This window comes from Lissotriton vulgaris, chromosome 3_1 (assembly GCF_964263255.1).
Source record: "Lissotriton vulgaris chromosome 3_1, aLisVul1.2, whole genome shotgun sequence".
NCBI lineage: Eukaryota > Metazoa > Chordata > Amphibia > Caudata > Salamandridae > Lissotriton > Lissotriton vulgaris.
Window position 1 is genome coordinate 675,008,164 of NC_141689.1, and position 26,946 is coordinate 675,035,109.

A 26,946-nucleotide genomic window follows, 5' to 3' on the forward strand; every position below is an offset into this window, starting at 1 on the left:
TCCAGCCTAGTGATTTTCCCCTTACACTTTGTGAGATGGCCTCTTCCACCTCAGCTACAGTTATCTTAACATCTGCCAGTCTCTTTCTATCAATATTAATACGATCCTCCATAGGAGGGGCAGCATATACTTTTCTGAACTGGGCTTCCCATACTTCACTAATAATATGACAGGAAACCGGGAAAACTGACTGGGTTCTATGGGCCAGATGTAGGTAACTTTAATTTACCGATTCTAAAATACCGAATGTTACCAATTCGGTATTCCAGAATCGGTAAATGAGATGTAGCAAAAAAAATTGGTATTATTTACCGAATTGTTAAAATTCGGTATCGGACATTCCGAATTTACTGAATCGGTATTTACCGAATCAGTATTTACCGAATCGGTATATCCCATTCATTCCTATGGGCCAAAAGGCCCATAGGAATGAATGGGAAATACCGAATCGGTAAATACCGATTCCGTAAATACCGATTCGGTAAATTCCGAATCGGAAAGCAAGCAAAAGTGAAACTTAAGAAAACAACCAATCAGGTACTACCACCCTCCCCCTCCCTACCATGAAGTGGCTACACAGGCAGCTGCAACTAATTAAAAGGTTCTGGAGAGGCAGTCAGAGAACAGCAGAGACACAGAGCAGCACGGAGAGTTTTGTAGAGACTCAAGCAAAAGTCAAATGGCAAGCAGCAGTGAGAGTCAGAAGGCTGAAAGAAAAAGGAAGATAAAGTTCAGCAGCATGGAGCTGCAGGTACTGGTGGAGGAGGATGTGAGAGTGCACATCAAACTTTTTGGCAGGCACTCCCTCACTGTTCCTGAGTCTGCCAAATGAAAAATCTGACTGGCAATAGCAGAAAAAGTCAATGCAGTGGGAGTCACACCCAGGAACATTGAGGATTTGAAAAAACGATTTTATGACATCAGGAGCCTCACCAAGAAGAAGATGGCTGAAATACACAAGCAGGCTGGTGTCACCGGTGGAGGCAGGAACCCAGCGCCCCCCCTGACTGACCTGGAGGAGTTGGTGGCCTCAACCGTAGAGGCAGACAGCGTTGTGGGACTCGGAGATGTGGACAGCTCAGCCAGAGCAACAAATAAAGGTAAGACGCATGCGCAGCATGACACCCCACACCAACCTGCTTCCCTTTAACCTTTGTGGACAAGCCAACCCCAGTCCAGTACTGCTTGCACTATACAGGAGCAATGCATTATGGGAAATGTAGTCAGCAAATGTAAGAACCTGTGTAACTGCGCAGACATCAGCAAGTCACTGAAAGTATTGCAGAGAAATGAAAGTGAAATGTGTAAAGCATTTATTGTAGTGACTGTGACACAGTAGCACACAGTTGATATGCGCTTATTTATACCTAGGTGCAAAATCAGCCAGTCGACCCACAGAAACAGAAGGGAGAGCACCAGCGAGGGAGGAGAGTGATGAAGCAGGGCCAAGCGAAGTACAAGCCACGCAGGAGGAAGGTGACACGACTGGCATCTCACAAGAAGATCAGACAGTACAGACCCCAGAGTTGCTGCACTCCCCACAGCTCTCACAATCCCCTTCCCCTGGTTTTCCCACCAGAAACCTCCCCATCACTGTTCCTGTCCACTCTTGCAACCCCACCAGTCAGGAGGCGTGTCGTGGCCCCACTACCAGCAATGGAGTCAGCAGAGGGTGGGGGTGAGGCTCAAACAACTGTAGATGTCATTTCTGCAGCACCTCAGTCCAGTAATGAGCCAGTCACAGGGCGCAGAACACAACGCGCACCCAGTAGTGCAGGTGGACGTGGAGATGGCACGGTGTTCCGTGGTCTGGAGTGGAGCATGGTGCACATACAGAGGATGCAGGGCAAATCGATCCAAGCCTGCCATCGCCAATTCCGAGTCCAGAATGACAAAATAGGAGACATGGGGAAGGGCATGAGTGCCATTGTCGAGTCCAATAGGGAGATAGCTAAAACAAATACGGACATTGCTGCAGGGATGCAGCAGATGAGTAACTCCATAACACAGCTATGCTCAAAACTAGATAGTCAGTCCCACACAAGGCGCAGGGAGGCCCGTAGCCACAATACGGCCATCGATCGTCTGGCCACTGCCACATCCCTGCTTTGCCGTAGGGGCATTAATATTCAGGAAGCCTTAACACAGAACACGGCTGAGGTCACCAGGGGCATGGCCAGAATCACAAGTGCCCTAGAGGCCATGCTTCTTTCACACACTGCGCAGAATCCTGCCCAGGACGTTGCAGAGGCTGACGACAGTAGTAGCCGGAGCAGCATGGCAAGCGCTGTTCTGGAGCCACGGAGGAGTAGCAGGCGCCCAGCTGAGTCTGCAGGTCATGCCAAACACAGTGACCAACATCAGAGTGGCTCTGGGAAGCGCGGGCGCAAGTGACTTTATCAGTCATGGGTGAAGTAACCCGGGACATACAGCCCCCACGTATATAATGTTGATTTAGTTGCACTTCCATGCTTGAACATTGTCAAGTCAAGTCAAGTCGGTAATTTATATAGCGCGCTACATACCCAGAGGGTCTCAAGGCGCTTGAGGAAAGGTGGGGAATTACTTGTCGAATATCCAGGTTTTAAGTATCTTTCTGAATGCTAGGTGGTTCTGAGTGAGGCGGAGGTGAATGGGAAGTGAGTTCCAGGTTTTAGCCGCCAGGTATGAGAAGGATCTTCCTCCCATGGTGGATTTGTTAATGCGAGGGACAGCAGCAAAGGCTTGGTTGGAAGAGCGTAGCTGGCGGGAGGGGGTGTAGAATGAAAGTCGTGTGTTGAGGCATTCGGGTCCAAGTTCGTAGAGTGCTTTGTGTGCGTGGGTTAGGAGGCGGAATGTTATCCTCTTATTGACGGGAAGCCAGTGAAGGTTTTTCAGGTGACCAGAGATGTGGTCTTTACGCGGGATGTCTAGTATGAGTCTGGCTGATGCATTCTGGATGCGTTGGAGTTTTTTCTGGAGTTTTGCGGTGGTTCCGGCGTATAGGGTGTTACCGTAGTCTAGGCGGCTAGTAACCAATGCGTGGGTGACCGTTTTTCTGGTTTCGGTGGGGATCCAGCTAAATGTTTTTTTGAGCATTCGAAGAATGTTGAAACAGGAGGATGAAACCGCGTTGACTTGTCTGGTCATCGAGAGTGATGAATCCAGGATGACGCCCAGGTTTCGCGTGTGGTCTGTCGGGATGGGTGCTTTTCCAAGGGCCTCTGGCCACCAAGAGTCGTCCCAGGCGGAGGGGGAGGTGCCTAAGATAAGGACTTCTGTTTTGTCTGAGTTCAGTTTCAGACGGCTGTGTTTCATCCACTCAGCTACTTCTTTCATTCCTTCATGTAGGTTGGTTTTGGCGGTGTTGGGGTCTTTGGTGAGCGAGAGGATTAGTTGAGTGTCATCTGCGTAGGAGATGATGTTGAGGTTGTGTTGGCGTACCATGTCCGCGAGGGGGCTCATGTATACGTTGAAGAGGGTGGGGCTGAGTGAAGATCCTTGTGGTACGCCACAAATGACTTCAGTGGCCTCTGACTTGAATGGTGGGAGGCGGACTCTCTGGGTTCTTCCGGCAAGGAACGAGGTGATCCATTCCAGTGCTTTTCCTTGGATTCCGATGTTTCTGAGGCGTTGTAGGAGGGTGCTATGGCAAACTGTGTTGAAGGCTGCGGAGAGGTCGAGGAGGATGAGGGCAACTGTGTCTCCATTGTCTAGTAGAGTTCGAATGTCGTCTGTTGCTGCGATGAGGGCGGTCTCAGTGCTGTGTTTGGCTCGGAAGCCGGACTGTGAGGAGTCGAGGGATTTGTTGGTTTCGAGAAGGCGGCGAGCTGGTTGTTGACAGCTTTCTCGATGACTTTGGCCGGGAATGGAAGGAGCGAGATGGGGCGGTAGTTTTTGAGTTCGGTGGGGTCCGCTGTGGGTTTTTTCAGAAGTGCGCTGAGTTCGGCGTGTTTCCAACTTTCCGGGAAGGTGGCGGAGTTGAAGGAGCAGTTGCTGACGTCTCGGAGGTGTGGTGCTATGATGAAGTCCGCTTTGTTGAAAATGTGGTGAGGGCATGGGTCGGTAGGTGATCCAGAGTGGATGGTGTTCATCAGGCGGATGGTGTCCTCAGTGGAGATTGGGTTCCAGTCATTAAGGGTGTTCAGGGGGGGTGGAGGTACAGCCGAAGTTGGTGTGGATTGGACTCCGGGTTGGTTGTCGAAGCTGTTGTGGATGTCTGCGATTTTGTTGTGGAAGAACGAAGCTAGGGAGTCGCAGAGGGTTTGAGATGGGGTGATGTCGTTGGAGTTGGCAGTGGTGTTGGCGAATTCTTTGACGATGTTGAATAATTCCTTGCTGTTGTGGGCGTTGTTGTCAAGTCGGTCTTTGAAAGCGGCTTTCTTGGTAGTTCGAATCAGTTGGTGGTGTATGCGGGTGGCGTTTTTGAAGGCGTCTCTGGTGCTGGTGTTAGGGTTTTTTTTCCAGGCCTTCTCAAGGGAGCGACAGAGTTTCTTGGATTTCTTAAGATCATCGTTGAACCAGGGGGCGTTTTTGTTGCCTTGTTTGATTTGACGTTTTTTCAGGGGTGCTAGGTTGTCGGCGCTGTTGGTTAGCCATTGAGTGAGGTTAATGGCTGCTTGGTTGGCGTTCGATGAGTGGGCAGGGGGTTTTGTAGAAGCGATGAGGAGATCTGGTCGATGGTGATTTTGTTCCAGTTTCTTCGCAGAGTGGGTTGAGGATGGGTGTGGGTTGTGGTCTTTTTGTAGATAAAGTGAACGCAGCTGTGGTCCATCCAATGGAGAGCTGTGGTGTGACTGAAGGAGATATGTTTGCTGGAGGTGAAGATAGGGTTGAGTGTGTGACCTGCGAAGTGAGTGGGGGTATTAACAAGTTGTTTGAGACCGAGGTTGGCGAGATTTTCCAGAAGAGCGGTGGTGTTGCTGTCGTTACTTTTTTCCAGATGATAATTGAGGTCTCCCAGTAGAATGTAGTCCTTGGAGGGGAGGGCGTGTGGGGTGATGAAGTCAGTGATGTCTTCACTGAATTGTGCCCGGGGTCCTGGTGGCCTGTAGAGGAGTGTGCCTCTGAGTGTGGTCTTGGGGTCGGTGTGGATCTGGAAGTGCAGGTGTTCGGCGCTAGCGAAGTCGACGTCTGAGCTGGTTGAGATGCGAATGGGATTCTTATGGACGATAGCGATGCCTCCTCCTGTTTGCTTGTAGCGGTCTTTTCGGATGATCTTGTAGCCTTCCAGGATGGCAATGGTGATGTCTGGGGCTGAGGAGGCGTTCATCCATGTTTCTGTTAGGAAGGCGACGTCCGGAGAGATGGTGTCTAGTAGATTCCAAAGGTCGATGGCGTGCCTGTGGACCGAGCGGGTGTTGAGCAGGATGCATTTTAGGTGGTTGGTGTCAGATCTCTGTTTGGTGTTCGTGGATGAGGAGTTGGTCTTGGTGCCATCATACTTGCAGGAGTTGCATGTGAAGGGTCCATGGGTGTGTCCGGGAGCGGCTAGGGCGCAGTTGGGCTGTCTGCCGGGGTTTAGGGCTAGGAGGGTGGAGACGGCATAAGTAAAGCGGGGGGTGGGTGGGACGGGGGCCAGGGGGTATGGTGCAGGGCGCGGTCCAGGCGCGGACAGGCGTAGACGGGCTTACCTTTGGCGCACCTTCGGCGCAACTGGGGCGCGACCGCTGCGCGTGAACGCTGCGCGCAAAAGCAGCTGTCATATGTGGATGGAGGAAGGGGAGGGGTGAGGGAGGGTCAGCTGGGAAGGCGGGAGCAGGGTGGAGACTGGGGCGTGGCGCCACAAACAACAACAATGGTAACACCAAAATGGCCGGCAGCGCGAAGCGGAGCAGGCAGCCACAGTAATAACCAAAGTGCAGGAAAAACTAAACGAAAAGGCAATCAGGGCAACACAGGGATGGCACAGTGCTACAAGCAGCAAATAAGCAGATGAAGTGGTTAGCGCTATCAGGCAACAGTAATATAACAACAAAACGATCCTGCTATGTTATTAAAATAATTAAATAATAGCGATGTTTATGAATTGCAGCAGTCCTGAAATGCGCGTTCTGAAATAAATAGCAATGTGCACAAGCAGCTGAGGAGAGCAACGATACCAGGCTGTGAGGGGAGGCAGGTCGGGGAGCAGCGAGGAGGAGCGGCCGCGTCTCAATTTAATGATGTGGCAACATTAAATTACGTTGTTCCCATACACAACCTGTCTGTGTCTCATTACTTACTCAGAAATAGTTGCATGTAATCTCATCACGTCTGTATCTGCCATCACTTGGTGTTGAGACTCCAGCAGGTTGTCTTTCAGGCACAGCAATGTCGTCATCATGATCCTCATAGTCTGACAAGTCCACCTCAGTACCCTTCTTCACTGCAAGGTTGTGCAACCTAGCACAGGCAGCAATGATCTTACAGCAGGTGATGGGGGTATACTGCCTTGCACCTTCACTCTTGTGCAAGCACCTGAACCTGATTTTCCAGATACCAAATGTACGCTCCACTACATTTCTTGTGCTCTTGTGGGCCCGATTATATCTCCTTTGGCTGGGTGTTGAGGGGTTGAGGTAGGGCGTGAGTATGAAGGAGTGGAGGGCATATGCACTGTCACCTAAAAGGAAATGGGAATACATTACTCACATGCATACATGCACTTCTTGCAGCTATAGGCGTTATGGGTGTCTTACCTAGCAGGTATCCTTCACCAAATTCCCCTGCAGTCAGCCATGCATAGATGCCGCTGTTTTGAAATATTTAGGAGTCATGGGTACTCCCAGGGAATTTTGCCACAAGGTCAGTGATGTGGCACTTTGCATTGCAAATCACCTGCACATTGATGGTGTGCGTTGACTTCCTATTCCTGTATATATATTCGTTGGCAGCAGGGTAACAAATGGGAATGTGCGTGCCATCAATGCAGCCAATTTATTGGGGAACTGTGCCATCTGGTAAAAGTCAGATTTTGTTTGGACCAGTTCAGCATGGGTTGCAGGAAATAATATGTAATGGTCCATCCTCTGTAACATGGCGTCAAGGAATTTGTGGAAAAACCTTGACAGGCTGCTCTGAGTTACACCACCTACCCCAGCAACCACACTCTGGTAGCTACCAGACGCAAGCAGGTGTAGGCTGCACAGCACCTGGACGTAGGGAGGAATAGCGTGTGCCCTTGGGGTAGTGTGCTGCAACAGTGGTTGGAGGTCCCTGATGAGGTCCAAGATGGTGTCTGAGTCCAACCTGTACCTCTGAAGTATCTCTGCCTCTGTGAGCATGAACAGTGTGACCTGCTCCTCTCTTTGCCATTCCCTCTCTCCTTCCTCCTGTAGCCGTAGCCATCTTGCAATGACATAAAATGCCACCATTGTGCAAGAAGAATTGCATTTTGGGTCCATTTTTATGGGTTGCACCTGGTTACCACCCGATTCCAATCCATGGTAAATACTGACTCTTAAATACCGAATTTGAGGTAAATTCGGTATTTCAGTGCTTACCTACATCTCATTCTTCATTTTTACCACTTATTTACCGATTCAGTATTTTTTTCCGATTCAGTAACTTTACTGAATCGGTAAATTTACCGATTTGGTAATATTTCCGATTCGGTATTTTACTGATTCGGTAACCGTACCGATTTGGTATATTTACCGATTCGGTAATTTACCGATTCGGAAACTTTACCGATTCGGACGATTTTCGGACTCCTACATCCCAATTGCTCAATACCGGTCGGTAATGGCCGAAAATACAGATTTTCGTCCGTTACCGACCGGTATTGGCCTATCTACATCTGGCCCTATATCTCATATCTGAGACAAAAGCCCAAAAATACCTTCTATTTTTTGTGCAAGCTGCCTGCGCTAATGAGTCCCATTGAAGCCTTGTATTGCTTCCCCAAGATAGTAACTAGTGCTTCATCTCTAGGCTTATTCCCAAGTGCTATTCCCAAATCCCGATTAGCCATGGTGCAATCGTGGTTGAACCAACCATGTAACTTATTAGGGGGCCACACAGGTATGAGAAGGGCTCGTTTGATGCTAGAGCAGAGATCACGAATGCGTTCACAATATTTTGCGCAAGTCCTTTTCCGCCAAACAGACTTCCACCAATCTCATATTCTCTTTTAACACTACTTCTATGGATTGGGCGTGATCACCCATTCTCAATACCTACCTTAGATTATCTGTGGAAGGTTGAAGATAGCTAGCCCCAATCTCTCTGTTATACATTTTCATGTGAACCAGTAAGTAGGCCACCTCCAGAGGGTTATGATTGCTAAAGGTAGATAGAACAACAGACCCATACATAAGAGCCTCCTCCAAGCTTCTTGTGACAAATATATAGTGTACCGTAGCGGGGGCTCCTCTGCCTTTATAGGTGGTGTCCTTCCTTGCAATTTCCGTTGTATTCCCTAGGTCAAAAGATATTAATATAGTCTCCAACTCCAGGCTTCTTTGGTCCAGCCCACCCACTATGGGGGCTGGAGTGTTTCGGCACAGAGATAACTTAGTAAGGTTAGTTCTAAAAATGTTGGATTGGGTAACAAAATTATTGTTATACAAGTTAACTAAGTGAAGGTTAAGATGGGCTCTCCACCGTATCATGTGGAAATTAGTACAAGCTGTTTTCAACATGTCCACATGGCCACCTAGAGCTATGTTCAGCCACACTGCCAGCCCCCTCGCCACTCTACCACAATACGATTTAGTAGCTGGGATACTATAACATTGAAAACATCAAAAAGAGAAGGCACTACCTCCTACATCTCCTGCAACTTGACAATATCATAACTCTTGACAAATGATAGCTAATCAGGCAGACATAACTTGGAGCAGAGCCAGTCACATGCCAACTCATGATTCTCATCGTAGAACTTTCAGAAAGAGGAGGCACATAGTAAGGTTAGCGCCCCTGGGAGAGCTGGGTGGAGGCAGCTCAGGGGCGCAGCCGCTGACAGTCATTTTACATCTTCTCTAGACTGTTGAATTCTTCAAGCCTGTTTGTACAGGTTAATGGATCCATTTCCGGGGGGGGGCGGGTGGAAACAATGGTGGTACTGCAGGCTTGTAAAAATAGTTGAGGGATAGTTGTGTGGAGAAGTGTGGCTCAGGGGTTAGAGGCAGCAGACCTGGAGCTTGAGTTCGGCCCGGGACCAGGGTTCAATTACCCGCCTCGGCGGGTCTTGGGCTCAAAAACTCCACGGACTCGTTAATTCTCGCTCCGGTGCCTTCTCGACTCACGGGTTCACACTCTGCGACTCTGGGCAATAGCTTGCTTAATCTCCACAACGGCCCCTCGCGGTGGGATGCCTGGCTTTCACCTTGTGGATACCCTGCCAGGGTATCTCACAGGGGAATACCAGGACGGGTTCCCTAAGCAAGCGCTGAGATGCCCCAGGGTAAGTCGTGCGCTATATAAGTTTCATTCATTTCATTTCATTTCATATCAATACAATTTAGGGAATAGTGTGGTGAGGCAACACTCTCTGTTTCAAGATATTGCGTACAAGCATTGGGGACCTAAAATTTACCACAACACACCTGAGATGAACTCCATTTTGGTCCAGAATCTCGCCTAATTAGGTAATCAGAGTATTAGCACTGGTATTTGCCAAATCTTGGGCTTGATCTTTTTCGAGTGATAGTGATTGTGTCTTTGTTGATCGAGTCTCGCAATGGGGCTTAACCCAGGGTGAAAATGGGCTCAGACCAGAACTTTGCGAGGACTGATGACTATGCATCCCTCCTGGTTTCCTCTTTTAATGCTCGGTCTTGCTCAGGCATAAACATGTGGGTGAATTTAACTAGGTGAAAATGTTAGTTAGCGCAACAACAGAACCCTCAACGTCATCCAGTGGAATAATATATGATCTGATGACAGGGAGGAATGAGCAGGCTGTAGCATCAGAAAGGAGAGGGTGATAATCAATCTCAACTTCTTTATGTCTTAAAGAATGACCCATGTCCAGGGAGAGACTGCGCTCAGCCAAAACAATGTCATTAGAGGTTACCCCAAAAGCTCTCGCCAGCATGCTGTCCATTGTAACATTGGAATGGGAGATTGTGGAAATCCAGGAAGACTTGCACTTGCCCATGGTCAATAATAAATGCCCTTGACTCACCTGGGCAGAAGTGCAGCAACAGGAGCCGCAGGACAGCAGTAGGATCAAATTCTGCTAAGCAACAAAGAAAGTGGCCCCAGCCCAGCCTCGTCCATGCATGGACTGGTGCAGATGGGCCTGCTCTTGGCCCAATCTTTGCCCAGCTCACCCCGGATGTGTCCAGGTTTGTGACCCATGTTTTGGGACTCTTCTTGAGGATTTATGGTGCTTCAGTCACCGCCGTGGTCTCTAGGTTCAAAGTACTAGGGATGCTGGAGGGTGTAGTCCTCTTCTCTCTGTAGAGGCAACCAGAGTGCATGGCTGCAGCAGGCAGCAGGGTAAAAGAAAGAAGTTGCAGTGTGGATCCCATGATAAGGGACTCCTCTTGAGGAATTTTGATGCTCCAGTCACAGCCGCAGCCTTCGGGCAATATTTTTCCGATGCTGGGTTTGTAGTTCTCTCTTCCCCCCGCAGCACCCAGAGTTCGTTGCTGCAGCAGGCAGCAGGGCAAAAGAAAGACGTTGCTGTGAGCAATATCAACTCAGGAATAATAAATGTTGCATTACTATATTACAGGCATATAGGCTTCACGTATGGTTGCCCACTACAATTTCTGCATTAAACATACTTCATTTCTAAACATAAATTCTGCATATTGCTTTTTAAACCACATTGGTGTGGCAGACAGCTCGAAGCAGTCCTCTGCACTGGTGTTCACCATCTACACGGCTCCAGGCTCCCTAGCACCCAAGGCAGGGAATCCCTCTTGTCCGAGCATTGAAAGGATTTCCTTTATATTAAAAAAGCCTCAGGAACTGGGGCTATTTAATTTTTTTTATCTGAAAAGATGATCGGTGTGCATGGAGTGCTGAAGTAATTTGCAGAGAGAGTCAAAGTGAAATGAGTCGATTGGCTCATCTAGTTTCCACAGCTTCAGTGCTCAGGGGCATATCTCAGCCCCCGAGTGCTGAAACGAATCGGAGAGGTATTGTTGTAAAGGGGATAATCTCCACTTTACAATGATACCTTTCCCAAGTTCATTGAAGTGGCCCTTGGGCAAGGGTCACTCCCTATTTTTGGGGCATTATTTTGGGCTTTACCCCCGGGACAGATCAATTATATTTTTAGACCGATCTGCCATAAGGATGGAAAAAAAAATATAGACAGCAGGAATGCTGTCCACTGGGTAAGGGTTGCTCCCCATCATTAGGGCAATATTTTGGCCATCTGGGAGCTGATCAGCAACATTATTTGGCTGATCTGTTCACAAGGGCAGGGGATATTGATTTTAAATGTTTGGGAGTGGCCCCTTGGGCAAGTGTAACGCTCACTATCAGGGAAGAATGTTGCCAGTTTTCTGTCCTCCCCGTGGGGCAGGACGGCCATATTATTTGGCCCAAAACCACTAGAATAGAAAGGATTATTTTATTTAGATGTAGAGAAGAGGCCCATTGGTCAAGGGCCGCTCTCTATTATTTGCGATGTATTTTGGCAATTTTCTGTCCTCTCCTTGGGGCAGATCAGCCCTTTTTTCATCCAATCTGCCACATAACATGGTAAAAAACCACTATAAACCAGGGAATATGCTTTTGTTTGCGTGTGTCAACTGCAGTTTGGCTGACGGTCTATGTGTACTGGTGCTTGACAGGCGGTGTGTGTCGACTGGTGCTTGGCATGCAGTATGTGTGGGCTAGTGCTGGACCAGCAGTGTGTGTAGACTGGCACATGATTGAGGGTATATGTAGACTAGCACTTGGCTGGCAGTGTGCATGGACTGGCGTTTGGCTGGCGGTGTGTGTGGACTGGTGCTTAGTTGCTAGGGTGTGTGGGTTGTGACCAGCAGCAAGTCTTTACACTGTCACATAAATGCCAGTCCACACATTCCACTAGTTTCCAGGTGGTGTGATTGTTGTGTCTGAACTGGCATCTCAGTGGTTGTATTTGTGTGCTGGCAGTGTGTTGGTAGCTGCTATCCAATATGTGTATTGACTTGCTTGAGGTGTCTTTGTAAGTTGTCTGATGTTAGGCTGTTTGGTGGTGTGATTGGTATGTTAGTTTTGTTGGTGTAAGAGTGATAGGCCCTTCAATGCTCCTGTTTGCAAATGTACGTGTTGTATTGTGTTGGGCCCACAACTGGAAGTTTGAATGTTTTTCAGTGTCTGCGGCATGAAAGGCATGTGAATGGACTATAAAGTGGTTCACGCTTTGACATGGCTTTACATCTCAAAGATGTAAGTCAGTGGTTCTCTATTCTGATGTTAAAATTATTAACAATTACTTTTTTCAGTTTTTATTTCATTAAGTCATTGGGGAATGATTTCATTTTTGTGAACCATTTACTTACCCTCATGCCTGATCCACCCAGTTTGCCTGTTATTGACTAGTGGATGGGTGTGCAATAATATTTTTTTGTTTTTTTTGCCTTCTTTAGCTGTAATAAGCACCTTCTGTCCTCACATATTTTTGGAAACTGGTCACTAAGGGAATAATATGTGGTATGTTTTCTGTGGATCCCACAAGCTTTACTTACACAGAAGTTCTTGTAAATTTGATTTATTGTCAAAAACATGTTCTTTGCCCAAATTTCTGTGTGGGAAAGTTATGGGATGACCGGGCTGGCACAAATTTTCTACAACCCAGCATTCCCCCCAAGTCACCCGATAAAAATGCTACCTCACTAGTGTGGGTGGGCCAAGTGCCCACAAGAGTGAAAGACCCAAAATGCAATATAGAGACATCAGCATTATCTATTACAAAATGACCCCCTTTGCAAGGGGGGCACCTGTGTTCATGGTATTGGGATTGGCAGCCATCTAGGGAAACCTAGAAAACAATGGTCCTAGAGTACTCAAGATTACACCTTAGTTGTGAGGAACATTCATTAAATAGGAGTATATATCAGGTACATATAGAATTCACATTGTATCATTAATGTACCCCCAAATCCTTCACAAATAAAGCATGTACACCCTCAAATGACACCAAAGCACCAAATATAGCTCCAATAGTCACTGTTTTTTATATGTCAATAATTTTTTGTCACAGATCACCATATTTAATGTTTTAATAGAAAAAACTGTATCTAAATGGTAGTACTATAACAATCAGTTACGCAATTCTGATATCCTGGGTAAACTGGTCTTGGTTCACAATGACACCGGTATTAAACAATAGGCGTGTCCCTTATGAATTAACAGATTTTCCTTATTTTCTGAAGGTGCACAGAGATTATTCATTTAGGAAGAAGGGAGAAGGGCAGGGATGATGACAGGTACAGGCCCACTGGGGGAGAGTGTTGACGTTTCAACCCCGGGCCCTGGAGGGTAATTTAAATCCTTTGCAGGAGGGTCTTCCTCAGGACAGGGGGAAGGGAGGCAACCTAATGATAGGTGATGTCAGGATTACAGCCCCTGTGGCATGGCTAAAATTAATTTAGAGGAAAGGGGGCTACATTTTTGAAGAAATCAATTACGGGTGACTAAATCTCCCACAGCATCTCAATCTGTAGTCTCTGCGCTCCTCGAGGAGTTCAGCATGGATCCCCCGTACTGTTCAATCAATAAGCTTTCACATCTCTCAATATTGACATCAACTACCACAGCCGCATCAAGGTCAAGAGTAGTTGAAGAATATGTCACAGGTCTTCGCAAATCTCCATGCATCTGAGTAAGTCCATGCATGTGAGTAAGCACTAAGACAGAGCAGCCCTACCTCTTCTTGCAAAATAATGTGAAAATGTTTCTGTAATCAGGCATTCTGTTGCTGGGGCATGACAGAGACTATCTCCCAGCTATAGGAAAGTATTCAAATAATAGTTATGCCATGGAACCAGATTGGGCACATGTGTGTGTGTCAGCCTCGGTAAAGGCTTGGCCACTAGGGCAAAGTTTACTATCCACTGTCTACATTAGCTAACCATTCCCAGAAACAATCTGACTTCCCTCTGAGTTCTTGGTGGACTCATCATCAAAATTCTTTTCATCGTCTCATGTGACACCTTTTTCGTTCCCTTCTCAATTCTGCGTCCCAAATACTGGACTACTTTTTGACAATATTGCAGCTTGTTCAGAGACACTTTATGTCCATTCTCAGGCAAATGATTTAGTAAAGCAGTTGTAAACTGTTTGCAAGCTTCCCGTGACACAAGTAGGTCATCAATGTACTGTAGGAGAACTGAATTGGAAGGCATCTGTAGAGTTTCAAGATTCGTTTTCAAAATCTAAATAAAGATTTATACACTGTCTGTATACCCATGGTGGGACTCTGCACCATACGAAAACTCTATCTCTAAGTACAAATAAGAACAAGTACTGACTGTCGGCCTTGAACGGAACAGAGAAGAAAACGTGACAGAGACCCACAACTGTAAACCATTCTTCAGTGCAAGGAATCTGAAAAAGTATTATTGCTGGCTTCAGTACCATTGAACAACAATCTGTTATAAAATCCCCTGTTTTACCATGTGATCAATCCTCTGGTGTAATTCTTACAACTGTCTCTGCCATCAACTTATAAGATGGTGTTCTTGGGAAAACTTCATTTGGTTCTACGGTAATTCAGAGAGGTTCTACATCTTCAACCAATCTGATATCTTTTCCTGCAAAGTCCCATACCTCAGCATTACCTGTATCTTTCAAATCCGAAGGTAAATACTCAACTATTCTCACCAGGCACAATCCTTCAGCTGTTCCTTGTCAGGCCATTTTAAATTCAACATCCCCATTATGCGTTTGGAATTTCACACCATCCGCACTAAAGAACCATTTCTAACAGATTTACAGAACAAGAATTACATATTACAAAGTGATGATTCTCTTCAAATGAACATATTTTTACAGTCACATTCTCTGAAACAAGAATTGTTATTTGCTTATATATAGCACATACAACTGGGGTCATCTTTCTTGAAAGGGGTAGGTCTGAGACTTCCGCTGTTCTAACAGTGGACAGAGAGCTGCAGTGTAAAAAAGAAATTACACTTGGTGGCCATTAACTTCTTCTTCTGCAAATGGACCACTTTGGTCTACCTCTAAGACTGTGCCAAGTATGACATCTTCCTTCACCATTAGACACCTTCAGTGGGAATTGTCAAAGTTAAAATTCTTGTTTTCCAACATGTTGAACTGTTGGAATGGGTTCTGAGTTTGAAATTGTTTTTGAATTTCCCATGTTCTGTGAGGCCATTGGAGAATGCGGAACCTAAATCATAGGAACTTGTAACTGTACTGACATTTGCATTCTTTGTGGAGGCATCTGAACTAGAATATTCTGCACCTGCATTTGATTTGGTCCCTGCCTTTGCCTATCACCACTCACTCTGTTAGGATTCTGTCTACACTCTCTCTTCCAATGTCAAATTTTGTTGCAATAATGACAAGGAGTCAAAGCTTTCAATGGTGCACTGTCTATCCCAGCATTCGGATCAATCGGAGCACCTCCACCTCTGCCATGTGAGACACCATATACTTCTTGAGCAAAGTGACCTCCAGCTGGAAAATCAACACCTTGAATTCCACTAACATTCCTTCCAAATGATTGATTCTGCCATCCCTTCAGTGCCAATTTTTTCTGTGCCAGCATAAATTTCTCCTTCAGTCTTGACTGCTTCATCTCATACTCATCACTACAATATTTTGCATACCTCACCTAATAGCTTAGTCTGCCAACAAATCATGTTTTGCTGTACGTGCAAACTGATTCAAGGTTACAAAACCCATATAATTGTTCTCATTATTTTCTTGTTATTGTATTGTTTAAACACCTGTACAATCATTCATAATAAGCATGCACTGATGCTTTTGCCTCTTGAGTAGTTCTATTGCTTTTCAGCCAATCAATGTCTCTTGCTCGAACTTTCCCTTTCAGAAAGGTAAACACCTCATCATATTTTGTCATTACCTCAGGTAAGGGTAACAAGTATGGGCATCTCCCGTAGGTTCAGAGCGTGGACACTGTACATCTATTGTACATTCAGCCCACAAATCACCCCGCACTACAATGTCAAAAAAAGTATTCAAATCTATTCATAAAACCTAAATCTTAACAAATCTGGCAACTTGTGGATGTTAAATTGTTATGTTAAATTATTTATAAGGTGCAGTGAATACCCAAAGGGGTCTTGGTGCTGAAGCAGAAGTGGCGAGAGGGGCGGAAGTGAAATCATTGATTAAAAAGCCAGGTTTTCAGCAGTCTCCTAAAATGAGACAGGGAGGGAGCTGATCTGAGATTGAGTGGAAGGAGATTCCATTCTGTCGCAGCTCTAACCACAAAGCTGTTGCCACCCCATTTATATTTTTAAAATCTGATAGTATTTGCTCTAAAAGAGCCAGCTGATCTTAAATTTCTTAAGGGTATGTACCATGATAGGGTTTTCTTGAGGAACCAGGGTCCTGAATCATGGAGAGCCATATAGGTCAGGCAAAGGGATTTAAATTCAATCCTGTTTGTTACTCTCAACCAATGGAGATCCTTGAGAGTGGTGGAAACCGAATGATGCCTATATATGTCCAGAAGGAGCCTCGCCGCCGAATTCTGAAGGACCTGCAACTTATTTAGATATTGAGCTTGTAGGCTGATGTAGAGGCCAATATAATAATCAATTTTAGATGAAACAAGAGTGAGAATGACTGACTACCTGACTGACATAGACAAAAATATTAAGATTTTTGTGAGTATTGAGGATGCTAGATGAGGAAGACACCACTGCGTTAATTTGGTTTCCAAAGAATAAGCGACCATCAATCATGACACCCAAACTCCTGGCTTTTCTGGTGGGTGCAGTAAGGGGGCCCATCTCCCTAGGCCAACACTGGGCAGACCAAAGGCTAGGGTTGTTGCAGAATAAGATCACCTCAGTCTTTCCAGCATTAAGCTTAAGATGGTTTCTGTTCAGCCAACCAATGATGCCTTTCCTGCAGTCATGTATCTGGGCAACAGTGTTGTTGGCATCCTGGGAGGCTGATAATACAATTTGTGTATTGTCCGCATAAGGTAAGGAAAAACCTGTATGATTCGACCAGGGGGGCTAGGTCTGTGACATATAAATTAAAACTGTCGGGCTGAGCGAGGATCCCTGTGGAACCCCGCAGGGCAGGCAAAATGCGCTTGAAGCGAAGGCATCTAAATTAATTGTGTTTTCCCTGTTTGACAGCAAGGATGAAAGTAATTTCAGGGAAAGATTTGTTATACCTTTTGCTTCCAGACGGTCTATCTGAGTGGAATGATCCACCATGTCAAACGCTGCGGGTAAGTCCAGCAGGATAAGGGCTGCTGATCCCCGTTGTTTAAAATGAATTTGAGCTCATCCGTTGCCTTAATTAGCGCAGTCTCTGTACTGTGTTTGGATCTGAATCCAAACTGAGTGGGATCCAAACAGTTGGAATCCTTGATAAACTGATTTAGTTGCATGTTCATTACCTTCTCTACATTGTTTAGTGGAAAGGGAGTCTGGAAATGGGTCAGTACATGGCTGGATCCATGGGATCCAAGTTGTCTTTATTCAGTAGAGGCAGGATGGAGGCTTGTTTCCATTGAGAAGGAAACAAACCAGTTCCAAACATATTAATACATATATCTGAAAGATATATACCAGTGTGCAGGATTCTTTCTCAATTTCTGAAAATTGTTCCTAACTGTTGCAAAATCACCTCTGCTCCATGCAACATGCACATACCCTTCATCGGAAAAGTAAAGGCCTAATCTTTGCCTGGAAGTGCTGCTGCTAGCTTACTATTAGCTATTGCTGCATCTGATGGCTTCTTTTTTTCCTTTTCTTTACCCACTTGCTTTCTAATCTGGCAAAAGAACTCCATTTGGGGATGCATTTTACCAATTCTGCAATGTGCAATCTCTCCCCTGAAGATCGCATCACTACAACAGCGTTGTCACATAATAGTACCCTAAAGCTTTTTTGTGATTTCCCAAACCTTTGTATTTTGTGTCATTTAATGTTTGATGTCATTACCTTTTCTTGGTCTTTTATTATATAAAGGCTCCAATCTGGTTGGAGGGTGTGTCACAACAAAGCTGTGTTCTTTGGATTGTTTCCTTTCTTCATCTACTTGCTGATCCTGAATCCTCACTCCTGAAGAACTCCACCATGAGCTTCCTGATTCCTAGTTTTGTTTAATCCTTTGAAGTCTAAGTTCAGCAAGGATTTTTCTTCACACTTTGGGTTTTTCCTCCTGAGAAATTGGCAGCTTCTCAAGGGCACTTATCAACCTCATTCCAGAGTGCGGTGACATTCCAGAAACAATGGACCACACCCGACTCAAACCCATTTTACAGGCAGGTGTCCAGACATGAACACTGCCTCTTAACTTATCCTGTAGGCCAATATTTCAAGACACAGTGCAAATATTATTTTAGAGTGTGCCCAGCATACCTAGTTCCAGTTCAGAGTTTGTATTCGGATGACATTATCTTGTTAACCCTCAAAAGGGCCATTATGTTTCTGTACAACAGTGCCACTAAAACCTGATATTCTAGCAGGATAGCCATTTTTGAATTTTCAAATGAAAAATCAACAATTCCACACAGCTGAGCATTTTCTACTTATCCAGGGATTGTACCCTGATGGGTCTGGTACTCCTCCAACCCAGCCCAGTCCATGCAGTTCAATCGTACAGCTTTCCCGGGCATAATACCTGACTGGTCCAGGTGCATAAGAGAAGAAGAGAGCTTGAGTAAACCTGTTGGTGAGCACTTTTTTTCCAGGATTCTGTTCTTTGTCCGCAGCCAAATGGGGCAGTAGGAGCAGCATACAGCTTGGGTTTTCCTTTCCTAAATCTTGTTGCGTAGTTCCCCTTTTTGTTTCAACAAAAATTCTTAAGTTGTTGTGGGATATTATACTCAGACAGATACTTCAGAAACTCAACAGAAAACTCTTTAAGCCAGGGATTTTTCCAAAACTATTGGTCACCAATTGCATGTCGAGTCTCATTGACTGTAAATTCACCTTCCAAGCTAAACATGTTGAAATACAAATGCTTATGGGGGAGGAACTGACAAATTGCCAGTGATATGATGTGAATTTGCTGTACAAGATGAGGCTACAGTGAAAAAACAGATTTCTGAGTTCAAGTTAGAGCTTTGCTTTAGTGCCATATAAAGTAAAACATTTAGTGGAATAAAAAGGTAGGGCACATTTATTTCCATTATGTATGCTGCTCCTTTATAAGGAATTGAGCAATTTTGTTTCAGATCAATCTACATTAATAAATATTATTGCACCCAATAAAGGGGCTTGCGAAATCAGTTCCAAACAGTTCAAAAAGAAATTCTGTTCTTTTTGGTTTTAAATGACAAAAACAGTAATTAATTAATACAATTTGGTTAATTGGTACAGCTTATTAAACAATGGAATAAATGTTTTCATCAAAATGTTTTTTCTCTTACCTATTGAAAAAGAGGTACACATTGATTTTGAATCAAAAGTAGTCTGAGCTTAGGAGAAAATGAAAAGACTAAGGGCCAGATGTAGGTGAGGGACATTTACTGATTGTAAAATACCGAATTTTACGGATTCGCTATTTTAGAATCGGTAAATGCTATGAAGAGAAGAATTTGGTAAGTATTACTGAATCGTTAAGATTCAGTATTTACCGAATCGGTATTTACCGATTCGGTATTCCCCATTCATTCCTATGGGCCTGGAGGCCCTTAGGAATGAAGGGGAATTACCGAATACGTAACTACCGATTTGGTAAAAGGGGAAAACATTGAAGGGTGGCAGGGGGTCACTTTGACACCCTGTTGCATCCCTCAATTGTGTATGGGTGCACATGTGGCACATATACATGCCCTCCGGGCATGTATATCTGCCACATGGCACTGAAATAATTTGCATGAAATTGTTTTTTGGGGTTTTTTCCTTATTTACCACCAACTTGTAATTGGTAGTAAATAACGAATCCTAACATGAGAAAAGCACTCATTTAAGTGCTCCCTACATTAGGAATTCGGTAATTTACCGAATCGGTATTTAGGAATTCGGTAGTTTACTGATTCCTTAAATTACTGATTTGGTAAATTACAGAATCTTTAGATTAGGCCCCTACATCAGAAAAGCCTAATACCGGTCGGTAACGGACGAAATTTGGTAATTTCGGGCGTTACCAACTGGTATTAGGCTTCCTACATCGGGCCCCAAGGGTCTGATTTAGATCTTGGCGGATGATTACTCAGTCAAAAACGTGGCAGATATCCTGTCCGCCATGGCACTCTTAATATGGCAGATGGGATATATGTCACGTTTGTGACAGATTATCCCTTCCGCCAAGATGTAAATCAGGCCCTAAATTTGATGGAGAATTGCTTAGGGCAGTTTCTTTTACTTAGTAAAGAGTAAACATTACCACTTCGAGCTGCTGAAAAATGTTTCAAAATCTATCAGCAAATTAAAATATCAGAGTAAACTGAAGTCAGTAGTGAAAAAAGTGGATGAAGAGAAGCTGGATGCAAGGTAGCTCATGCGATAACAGGCTGATTACTATCTTTAAAATCATAGAGAGAATAACAAAATCATCCTGCATGTTTTGCTTCCTGTGAGCACTAGCTATTGGACCCAATTTGCACAGCGGAAATTACATGTGTGGATCTACTCATGTTTAGATCTACTCCTAATGCATATACCAAAGAAACAAACAGACTGCCTGTGAAGGACTAGTTGGGGGAATAGCTTGCCGTACTTAAAGGAAGCTTACCAAGTCATCAACGGAGTCTTACTGTGTATGTACATACACATTAAGACTCTGTTGAGTACTTGGTAAGGCATAATCCTCCACTTTTCTGCTATTCACCATTTCTGAGTGGAGATTTAACCATTGGTATATATTTTCATGTCTCCATCCCCTCAATCAAGGAAACAAAGATTCCTAAAAATGAATTTACAAGTATACAGTTACTATTAGTAGATTTGCTCCTCTTAGAGGTGATCACCAGTGTGGCAGGAATCTCCTTATAGCAAAGTATAGGGCCATTTATTTACATTTATATTGTTTAATTAACTTTTCTAAAGGTCAATATAAACATAAATTAATTTAAAATAATATTTATTGGGACAAAGCTAATACAAAGTAAAGTTACAACACATTAACTCCTCACAATACATTAGATGTATAAATAAATGATAGCATACATGATGAGGCAGCAACGAAAAAAAAATATTAGTGTAAGTTAGAGTTTTGTTCTAGTGCCATATAAAGTAAACTTTGTGCTAGAACAAAAGCCACGGTGCATGTATTTCTATAATGTATGCGGCTCCTTTATAAGCAAGAGAGAAATTTTGTTTCAGTTCAATCCAAATTAATAAATATTATTTCAAAGTGAAATAAATAAAGAAAGGGGCTTGTGAAATCATTTCCAAACATTTTGAAAGGAAATACTGTGAGATAATATGCTCCTCCTCACTGGGATGTTGGAAAAATATGGAACTAAAATGATGTATAAATATACATTTTAGACAATAATTGAATAATGGCATTACTCATCCTCACTAACATGGTCATTTGTTTTTATTTTGTAGTAAAGTCAGTTAAAATGTATCTATTTAAATAACAAACATGTTTTTACATTTTTAAAAATAGGTTTAAAAGTTTCTTTTTCAAAATGCAGTATTTTTGTATTTGAGCTGGCCATTTTTTTTAGGGTTATCCCCAAACTGTTTGCCTTCCTCCTGTATTGTTTTGACCTGTTTTTGTTAGATTTAGGATTCTGGACACTTTTCCACTGCTAACCAGTGCCAAAGTGCATTTGCTCTCTGTCTAAATTGTATTGGTGGTTGGTTTATCCATGACTGGCATATTTGATTTACTAGTAAGTCTCAAGGCCTGTAAATCAAATGCTACTAGTGGGGCTGCAGCACTTATTGTGTCATCCCATGAGTGGCCCTACAAACGTGTCTCAGACCTGCCACTGCAGGGTCTGTAAGTACAGTTTTAAACGACCATTAAGACCTGGCAAGTGTACCAACTTGCCAGACCCAAACCTTCCCTTTTACTACATGTAAGTCACCCCTAATGTAGGTCAAAGGCAGACACATTGGCAGGTTGCAGTGCATTTAAAAAGTAAGACATGTACTGGTCTGTTTTACATATCCTAATAGTGAAATAAGGCTAGTTTTGTTTTCACTATTGCAGGGATTATCTCCCCCACTGAGTAACAGTGGGACTGTCTTTAAACGTCTTTTTGAGTGCATATTCCCATTAGGAACAGATAGAGATTTGGAGTTTGGGGTCTCTGAATTTACAATTTTGAAATACATCTTTTTGGTGAAGTTATTTTTTAAATTGCTTTTTGAAAATGCCACTTTTAAGAAGTGGCCATTTCCTTACTTAACCATGATGTGCCTCTGCGTGTCTGGGGAATACATGTCTGGTTTAGCTGACAGTTGGGCTTCTGTGCATTCAATCTAGACAGTCACTCAAAGGGAGCTGATGTGTGCCTTGCACATCCTAATGGCCCATCACCAGGCTGATGGGCCTTCCTGAGCTAGAGTGATGGGAGGAGTTGTCACTGACACCTGAATTGGGCTGTGCCTGTACCCACACAAATCCCTCTCCAGCCCACTGTAGGGTGTCTGGAGCCAGGGCAGAGGAAGGCAGCGTATGTTGAACTACAAAGACTTCATTTGAAGTTTTCCTACTTCAAAGGCAGTAAGAGGTATACGTTTTGGACCTCTGATTCCCCAAAATCAGAACACTTCTGTACCAAGGACATTCTGCCAGGAAGAAGAGCTGAATGCTGTAGGAGGAACTGCCACTCTGTCTGTTGCTTTGTTGTGCTGGCCTGCTGCTTACTGCTTCTGTCCTGGCAGTGAAAGGACTGGACTTTACTTTCACCATCCTGCTTCCAGGGTTCTCCAAAGGCTTGTAAATGCTTGCCTCCTGTCAAGAAGTCTCAGAGCCCTCAAATACTTCTCCTACCAGTGGCTGAGCTTATCTGCTGGGAGCCGAGACTTGCAAAGTAGTGTTAAATCCAGATACTGGTCCCTTGGAAGTAGAACCTGGTGATCTTAAGAAGAAAATCCATGCACAATTCCCAGCGCCTACATTACTGCAAAAGATCTATACCGCCTCGGCCTGCCTGGAAGCAGGCTTCTTGACCAGCTCATTGACCACTGCTTTCATCAAAGGCCACAGCTCACCATTGTAGTGCATCCGAAAAATTGTCACAGTATGAGTCTCAAGCACTCTGTTACTGACATCCGTGACAACTCGCCACAACTCTGATGCAGCACCTGCTTCGCGACTGGAAAATCGCTGCAGCCCCTGCTTCACTGCTGCTACATTGATGTGCATGTCTAGATTTATAACGCATTGTCCCTCAACACTGTTTCTTTATCGACACCACACCACAGTGAGGAACCAAGGCAACATGCCCAGAAACCAACACATCACCTCCGCTTCCATCAAGGCTCCAACATATCACCTCCGCTGACAGTACGGAACTGATGCATCATCTCCCCTGCCTAGCAGTAAGGAATCGACACATCACCTCCCCTTTATAGTAAGGAACCGAAGCATGGCTTTGTTTTTCAGCACCTCACCTTCCCTGCACCTTTCAACCTCTTTGATTCTTGACACATTTAAGGTACTTTGTGCTAAAACAAATGCATCCATTGTTTTATATGGACTAAACTTGTTTAATGTTTTATTGTTTTGGTCTTGTTTTATTCAGATAAATACTGGCTATTCTTCTAAACTGATGTGAACACCTTTTGTAGTGTTTTCACTGCGTTACTGTGTGTGTATGTATGTATAAATGTTTTACACATTTTCTTTGAGATAGACCTGACTGCTCATGCCAAAATACCAAAGGAGTGAGCAGGGGCTATCTTAGCTGTGTGACTCTCTTACGCCGACTAGATAGAGGGTCCCTATTGGAGATCCAATTTCTAACAATTACTAAATGCAAAAATATTACTCTTTTGTGGATGCATGTGTTTTATAAGAATGTCCATTCCTAAACTTCTCATTAATTTTCCCTTAGCTCCAACCATTTGAAGCATTTTTCTTATTTTTCCACCAATGTTCCACCTGTCTCTCCCACGGTTACTTCAAAAATGTCTACCTACATATATGGAGATCTCCGCCACTGGCATGAAAATCTCTGCACAGAAAATCCATAGTTGAGATGCATTTATATTAATTTACAAAACAGTTCTGAAGGGACCTATAAGATTTTTCCAAGAATTCCAGTGGCTGTATTCCTCGGAGGTTGCAACTTGGAGCGGACGTGTGCACCTACCTTTCAGAGCCCTAGGTCATTTTGGATGCTTGGACGACCTCTTCTGTATATAAGACCATGCTGTTGCACATGTAGCACTAGTGAAATATCATGGGGTCATTCCTTCATTTGAATAGGGGTATTGACTCATGCTAATTAGGAAACATATTACCTCTGCTAATACCATATTACAGACATGAATGCAGAGGCAAAAATGCCATTAGAAGGTGCACTGACTGCATGCCACATCGAGGTGATGCACAATCGGTGTGCACTCTGAGAGTGCCCCGTGGAAGAAGGGAAAGAGGTTCCTTTGAACTCCCCACAGATCTCTCTGCAGGCCTGTGTAGTTTCTCACTCCACGCCTGCAATGGGATTTCTGCCCCTCTTTTAATGTGCCAGTTTGCTACCTGCTCAGTAAAAGGGTGACTGGCGGCTTTGAACAGCTGGTCCAACTTTCACTAATGTTCTATAATATACCGTGAGCGCCGATTGAAAGAGATTCCCTCATTTGAATGGAGGCATGTCACAATGCAAATGAGGGGACACCCTCTTGTAAAAGTGAAGGTGCTATATGTGCACCAGTGCTATCTGTATTATAGAAAGAGCCACACAAGCATCTGTGGCCCCTTCTGTAATACCAACATGCCCCGAGGGAGTACCAAGGGGGCGCATCCATGCGGCACGTTGATCTTTTGACTGGGTGTGAGTGTTTGATTTATTCGGATGCTCCGTCCATCACCACCCCCTTTTGTACCGCTTTTAGCCGCCATGGGTGTGGCAGGGTATGCTCAAACGTGAGTCCCTTGCTCACTGTGCCACTGGATTCAAGCAAGCCGGGCTGAAGACGGCTGGAATTCCAGAAACCGTTCCTCAGAAGCTTGTTTCCGGTCCAGGGAAGACATGCCTTGGCAGTTCGGGCTGGACTGTTCCCATGAGGCCCAGGGTCAGACAGATTTGCATATAGCCATGTCTGAACTGGGGTGGCAGAGTGGGCTAAAGAACGGTGATGGATTAAACCCATATCTTTTGACTGGGTGTGAGTGTTTGATTGATTTGGATGCTCCGTCCATCACCACCCCCTTTTGTACCGCTTTTGGCAGGGTATGCTCAGACGTGAGTCCCTTGCTCACTGTGCCACTGGATTCAAGCAAGCCGGGCTGAAGATGGCTGGAATGCCAGAAACCGGTCCTGCGAAGCTTGTTTCCGGTCCAGGGAAGACATGGCTTGGCAGTTCGGGCTGGACTGTTCCCATGAGGCACAGGGTCAGACTGATTTGCATATAGCCATGTCTGAACTGGGGTGGCAGAGTGGGCTAAAGAACGGTGATGGATTAAACCCAGATCTTTTGACTGGGTGTGAGTGTTTGATTGATTCGGATGCTCCGTCCATCACTACCCCCTTTTGTACAGTTAAAGTGTATAGTGGCCTGCAACTCTGAACGTATGTATTAGAAATCAGAAAATATGAGAAATATTAACCAATAATGCATATCATATATAAGTAGATGTTAAAAACTGAACTATTAGCACTTCTTCCTAAACAAGGGAAAATAACTCTAGTGGAACAACATGGAATTAGAGTAAATATACTAAAGGTTTTCACTGCAACACAACCAACGTTCAAAGGTGATTCATAGTGATTCTAATTCCCATTATAAAGCCATTCATTGCTAGGAGATACGAGCAGCAGAAATCCTGAGCAATCATAAAGACAACACAGGAAGGAGGAGATATAATCAAACGTAAACATACAGCATAAACAAATATGTATGCAATTTTTAGAACCAACCTCAAAATCAAACAAGAGAACTGAAATGCCAAAACAAAAAAAATCTTAGATAAGAGAAAGCATATATAGTCATAGTCCAGAAAGAGGAGATAACATTCTAAATGTATAGATACATAAAAAGAGCAAGTGCAAAAACATTTATTAAAAAGTAATGATAGAATATATCATAATGCAGAGTTTAGCGAATATAATGTAGAGGTTTTGAAATCCTCGATTGCCTGCCTGTGTTTTCACACCGCCCCTATAGTAAATGATGTATAAAAGGACAGGGTCTGTGTGCATCACTTTTTCATATTTCCACATTGAAGTTATGGAAGATTTCAAACATTACTTTTACATGTTAGACTATGCAATATGGTGCCTTCTCCAATCTAAACCAATTTAATAGTAGCCTCATGTTTTTGAAGTACTGTTGATATTGCTAATACGATAGAAGCTGTTTCGGGTAAGGAAGAAAAAGCGAACTGCATACTAATTGACTTCATCACAGATACGATGGATTAACAAACACATCGATCACAAAGCACTCAGAACGAATATAGCTCCACTCATATGCAGCTCTGGAAGCTTAACTAAAAGGTAGATGTCTCCAATACATCTCATTTTGACAATATATTCCAGATCGCTGTCTTCAATGAATTTCAAGTAAACCACTAGGGCCCCGGCCTAAAATAATGCTCTAGCAACCTTCACTTAATAACAAAGGATCCGACTGCATAAATTGCATATATAGGAGAGTATATCGTAATGAAAATGTTTTAGTTCAACTCGAAATAGAATTCAGAAGTATAAAGATGATCTGTAACAAAACTGGTGAAATGTCCCTCGAACATTGGGGCATATTATCAAGCCTGGACGAT